Below are 6,000 nucleotides of genomic sequence, written 5' to 3'. Positions count from 1 at the left end.
GGAGACTTTATACGTTGCTTTTAATCGGGGCGGGGTTTTTCGGGCAGAAAAGGCCGCAGAACTGAAAGCCAGATTAAGGGAGGCTTGGTTAAAGAAAGCTAAGGATTTCCTTTTCCGGCTGCAGGGGGTCGTTTTAGAAAACCAAGAGAGATGTTCGGCTCAGTTTTTTAGATCTGTAAGAAGTAAGCAAGAAAGAGCATTTTTTACAGAGGTAAGAGATGCATGTGGGGAGATCACAAGGGATTTGGGGGAAATGGTGGCATGTGGGACGAGATATTATAAAGAACTTTTCGCAGAGAGTGCAGTCAGTCGCGATGATTGGGAGGAATTCTTAGAGGATATTGAGAGCATTCCGGATGCGTCTGATCTTGGGGGAGACATCACAGAGGCAGAACTTAAAGAGGCGATGGTGGGCTCAAAAAGAGGTAAAGTCCCGGGGGTAGACGGTTTACCCATTGAGTTTTACGGCACATTTTGGGAGCAGTTGGGTCCCCTTTTACTCGGTGTTTTTAAAGAGATTTTAGCTGGTGGCGGCCTTGGGGTAACTATGAGGACCGGGATTATCACATTACTCTATAAGAAAGGGGGAAAATGTGCTCTAGACAATTGGAGACCTATCCAATTGTTATGCTCTGATTACAAGCTTTTGGCTAGGGTGTTAGGACGCCGGCTGCGCCTGGTGATGGGTGCAGTGGTGGGAGTGGATCAGACGTGTGGGGTTGAGGGTAGAAGGATCAGTTGGAACCTGCAACTGATTAGGGACGTGGTGGAATGGGTTGAGGACAGGGGTCTCCCTCTTAGTTTGGTCAACCTAGACCAAAATAAAGCTTTTGATCGAGTCCACCATGGGTTTTTGTGGGAAGTTTTAAGGCGGATGGGGTTTGGGGATGTTTTTATTGGCTGGCTGCAGGTTCTTTATAGTGGTGTTGGGGCTAGAGTTTGCATTAACGGTAGTTTGGGGGAGTTTCTGTCTGTGCAGCGGGGAGTGAGGCAGGGCTGTCCATTGTCCCCCCTGCTATACGTGCTTTATATTGAACCTCTTCTGAGACGGTTTCGACGTGACCGGGGAATTGAAGGAGTTTTGGTGCTGGGAAGCAATGGACTCCAGGTGAAAGTGGCTGCCTATGCAGACGACATCTCCTTGTTTTTAGTCTCAGATCACAGTGTTTTAAGAGTGTTACAGATTATCCAGGTTTTTACGGCTGGGACAGGGGCCTTTTTAAATCTTAATAAGTGTACTATTAAGTATTTCGGGGTCTGGAAGAACAGAAGGGAGGCAGTCGGGGGTCTCCCAGTTGCTGAAGGGCCTGTCAAAGTTTTAGGAGTCCTGTTTCAATCCGAGAATTCGGCAAGGCTGAACTGGGAGTCTAAACTCCCCAAACTGTATCAGAAGTTGGGTATGTGGAGACAGCAGTCACTCTCCTTTGCGGGGAAGGTTTTAGTGTTGAAGACTGATATTTTGCCGCTTCTTTTATATCTGGCGGAGGTTTTTCCATTACCGGCATGCTTTAGAAGAGAGGTGGTGAGGGCGGTCTTTGGCTTTGTTTGGGGCAAGAGGTACGAGTATATTAAAAGGAGAGACATGTACAGAAAGGTGGAGGAGGGAGGAAGGGGAGTTCCGGACATCCCTTTGAAGCTGGACTGCCTCTTTGTTGCTCGTTCATGCACTCTGTTAAATGTGACTGCGTTTCACCCGTGCCGTTTTTTCGCTCTTTTGTGGTTATCACATGCGATGCGCCACCTGGTGGCATGGTCTAATACAACCCCTAAGGCGGAGAAGTTACCCTGGCATTATAGACATCTTGTGGGATGGGTAAAGGCGCACCCACAGGTCAGGAAGGAGAAAATAGCCTTGGATCACAGGCAAATGTATGAGCTGATTCGAAAGGAGGAAAAACATGCAGTAGTAGGGGTCACACGGGAAGTATGGGTGAGAACTCAACCTCGTGGATTGGACAATCGCTTTAAGGATTTAAACTGGTTTGGGGTGTGGGGAAGGTTACCGGTCAGGGAGATAATGGTTAGGCACAGGCTGTCGCGACAGCCTTTGTGTCCCAGGCAGGGTTGTAAAGAAACAGAATCGATAAGACATGCCTTTTGGGAGTGCGGTTTTGCGAGAGCAGTGTGGGGACAGTGTGCCACTCTGTTTTTTAGCTACAAGAGAGTTTACTTTGACCTATGCACTTATTATGAAAGGGGTGCCGGGGGTTAGGAAATGGAGTGCTAATTTTTTGCTCTGGTTTGTAGTCAGTTTGGTTAAATTCCATATTTGGGCATCCAGGGATGAGGTGGTTAAGCATGCTGTGTATCTCACGAGTGGGGCGGTGGTAGGGAGGATTAATACAGACATCCGGACACGCGTCAAAAGGGACATTGCACGGTGGGGTTTTTCGGCCGCTAAAGAGAGGTGGAAGGGTTTGTTTTTGACGACCTGACGGAGTTTAGACAGAGGGTTGTACGGAAAAAAGGGGTCAACTATATTTATCTGTGTATAAATTATGTTGATAGGATGGTTTTATGTTACGGAGGGTTTGCATCTTTGGCTGAAATGCAAATATTTGGGTGTGGGAGGGTTTGGTTTTGAATAAGGGCGGGGATTAGGGAAAGTGTGGTGTTATGTGGTAAAAGATAGTTCTGTGGTATTCGTGTCTTTTGGTGTACTGTGTGGTTCTTGTTTTGTTTATGAGATTTTTGAAATTTGTTCCCTTTTGTATTCTTGTAATAAAAAAAAAATTCTTCTCGGCCTTTTGGCTAGGATCAAGTGTGTGGCCTGCCCGCAGCTTGGTTCTAGTCAGAAGAAAGAGAGAGGAGGGATCGGCGCCAGGAGTTTTTTTCCCGGTTTTTCTTTTTTGGCGGAGCTTTCCGGCCAGGACCTTTGTCGCAATGGATGGAGCTGCGAGATCTCGTGAGGGGAGAGTTCGGCATGCTGTGCGGTTCGTGCTGCGGAACAGTGGAACAAAGAGGGATCTGGACTCCAGGGACGTCTTCGAGGAGGAGGTTATGCAGACTGCTCTACAGTTACGACCTGAGGACGTCTATTGCTTACAGGACTTCCCGGGTAAGAAGATCTTTGACTTATCACTTATATCGGAGGATTTAGTTCAGAGGGTTTGGAGCACGGCTAATGGGAAACAGAATGCGAAGCCTTTTTCTGACTACATTATTGAGCCTTTGTTTGCCCGGGAGTTGAAGACTTTAACTGTAGCCATGTTTAACCCATACGTGCCGGAGGAGGATATCGTTTGTTATCTGAAGCGTTTTGTGGATATACAAGGCGTGGGAGAAAGGATAATTGATAAGAAGAAGTATTGGACAGGGAAAAGGCGCTACAAGGTGAGGTTTCGGACTGATGTGAAAGCCCCCGATGGCCTTTTGCACCCCCCAGCATCCTTTTTGTTAGGTTCTAACAGAGGATATTGTTATTACTACGGACAGCCCGCTGTGTGTCGGCGTTGTGGACAGCCAGGCCATAATGTGGTTGACTGCCGTGAGGTGGTGTGCCGGAACTGCGAGGGTGTGGGGCACTTGGCTGCGCACTGCACTGAAGACGTTAAATGTAATCTGTGTGGGGGTGTAGGGCATATGTTCAGGGATTGCACCCAGAGGAAGAAGAGTTTCGCAGCAGTAGTGTGGGATGCAGGTTCAGCTTCACGTGCTCCTGAAGCTAGTCATCAAGGTGGTTTGGAGGAGGAGGGTAGCATGGATACGGAGGTTTGTGCAGAGGCTGGAAGGGGAGAGGCTCAGACAGAGGTCATTGCCGAAACATCGCAAGAGTCTGAACTTACCTTAAGTGGAGTGAAAGACGTAGAGACAGGGGGCCCGTCTGGTCTGGAAGTGATGAAGGCGGCGGTTGGGGGAATCAGCTGGGCTGAGAAGGTGGACGAAACGGAGGCAGAACAGGTTTTGACAAAACACAAGGCGAAAAGGAAGAATTTGGAGCCGGAAGAGGTCTCTAGCAGGAAGGCAGGTCGGAGTACAGAAGAGATGGAACTGGAATCGGAGACGGATAGCTCAGTACCCGTCGGTGCGGATATACGCAAGGAACTTGTGATCTCCATACCAAATTTCCAAGATGTGCTGGCGGCGTCCTCCTGCTCTCCAGGGCCGGCTCTGAGCGTAGACGAAGCACCTGTAAGGGTGCAAGAGGGAGACTGCAGCTTGGTGGGTAAAACGCCTGAGGAAGTCTGGTTTGAAGCGGGAATACCTTCCAAGTTTGTGAGACTTTGCAGGTGGTTTTTAGGCGTGTATGCTTCTGCTGTAGCCTCTCAAAGAACTACCTTTTATGCAAACTTGGCTCCTTTTTGTCTTACTAACAGGAAGGTGATCATAGGTGGAGATTTTAATCTTGACTTGGCGGATAAGGATCACCCTGATGTTAGGTTAATACACAGAATGTTGGGGCAGTATGGGTTGGTGGACTGTGTTGCTAGAGCCACAAAAGGGAAAGCAGGCCCCACTTGGAGAAATTCAAGGGGGCAGTCCAGGAGGTTGGACTACGTCTTTTCATCCCGGGGGCTAGTGGTAGAGAGTGCATCTATCTCACCCTTTTGGCATTCTGATCACGACCTGGTAAGGGTCGAAATAGCTGGCTCAGGCTCTAAGTTTGGAAAGGGGTGTTGGAGGTTGAACACCAAGGTATTAGAAGAGGCAGCTTATAGAAATTTGATAAAAAGGAAATTGGAGAAGCTGTGGGTGGAAAGAGGTGAGCAGCCTTCCCTGTTAAGATGGTGGGATATGGTCAAAAGACAGATCCAAGGAGTCACAAGGGCCTATTGCACGGAGAGGCAGGTGCAGGAAAAGAAGGAAGGGCGATTACTGCAGGAGCGCTTGAATTTATTATATGAGAACTGCAATAAAGGTATGGCCGTGGACTTTGAGGACATTAATAGGCAAAAGGAGCAGTTGAGGAGTTTTTACGAAACCAGGGCTCGCAGATACCTTTTTAAAGCTCACATAGACAACCTGCAGTTTAAAGAAACATGCTCTTCTTTTCAATTCCGGAGTATGAAGGAAAGGCAGTGCAAGAGAGTGGTGGAAGGGTTGCGGGATAGACAGGGCAAAACAGTGACCGATAGGGATGGTATGTTGCGTGTCGCAACTGACTTCTATCAGGAGCTGTTTACAAAGCAGGAGACAGAAGTCGCAGCCGTGGAGCATGTTTTAGGGTCTGTGGCGTCAGCACTCACGGATGAGGAACGGGCAGGCTTGGAAGGGGCCTTTACTGTAAGAGAACTGGCAGTAGCAATGCGTGACCTGAAAAGGGGTAAAGTGCCTGGTATGGACGGCCTGCCTGTGGAATTTTATTCTGTCTTTTGGGAAGAGTTGAAGGACATCTTGCTTTTAGTCTTAAATGAGGCCCTGGAAAAAGGGTACCTGGGAACCTCTATGAGGACGGGCCTGTTAATACTCTTGTATAAAAAGGGAGAGGCTACGGACTTGAGAAATTGGAGACCCCTGACATTGCTGTGCACCGATTATAAGATTCTGGCGAAGGCCTTGGTGAACAGGTTGAAAAAGGTGCTCCCAACAGTTGTTGGGAAAGAACAGACCTGTGGGGCTCAAGGGCGGAAGATCAGCTGGCCGCTGCAACTGGTGAGGGATGTTATTGCCTGGTCGGGGCAGAGAGATGTCCCTTTTATGTTGGTCAGCCTCGATTTGGAAAAGGCCTTTGACAGGGTGTCTCACGATTTTTTATGGCGGGTAATGGACCGTATGGGGTTCGGTCCTCATTTCATTGGTTGGGTCCGGCTTTTGTATAGGGAGGTGGGGAGCAAAATCTTGCTCAACGGGCATGTCGGAGGTATGGTGTGGCAGGATGCGGGAGTGAGACAGAGGTGCCCTCTCTCTCCACTGCTTTTTGTGTTGTATATCGAGGCCTATGCCCGGTTGGTGTGTGCTGACCCAAAAATAGAGGGTATCTTGGTGCCTGGGAGTGGTGGGGAGAGGGCTAGAATTGCCCTATATGCCGATGATATCACTCTGTTCATGGCTTCCGATGTG

Source organism: Atractosteus spatula, unplaced genomic scaffold, assembly GCF_055471065.1.
Source record: "Atractosteus spatula isolate fAtrSpa1 unplaced genomic scaffold, fAtrSpa1.hap1 Scaffold_101, whole genome shotgun sequence".
Classification (NCBI taxonomy): Eukaryota; Metazoa; Chordata; class Actinopteri; order Semionotiformes; family Lepisosteidae; genus Atractosteus; species Atractosteus spatula.
The sequence above is the reverse complement of the archived record's forward strand: the minus strand, read 5'-3'. Positions refer to the sequence as shown.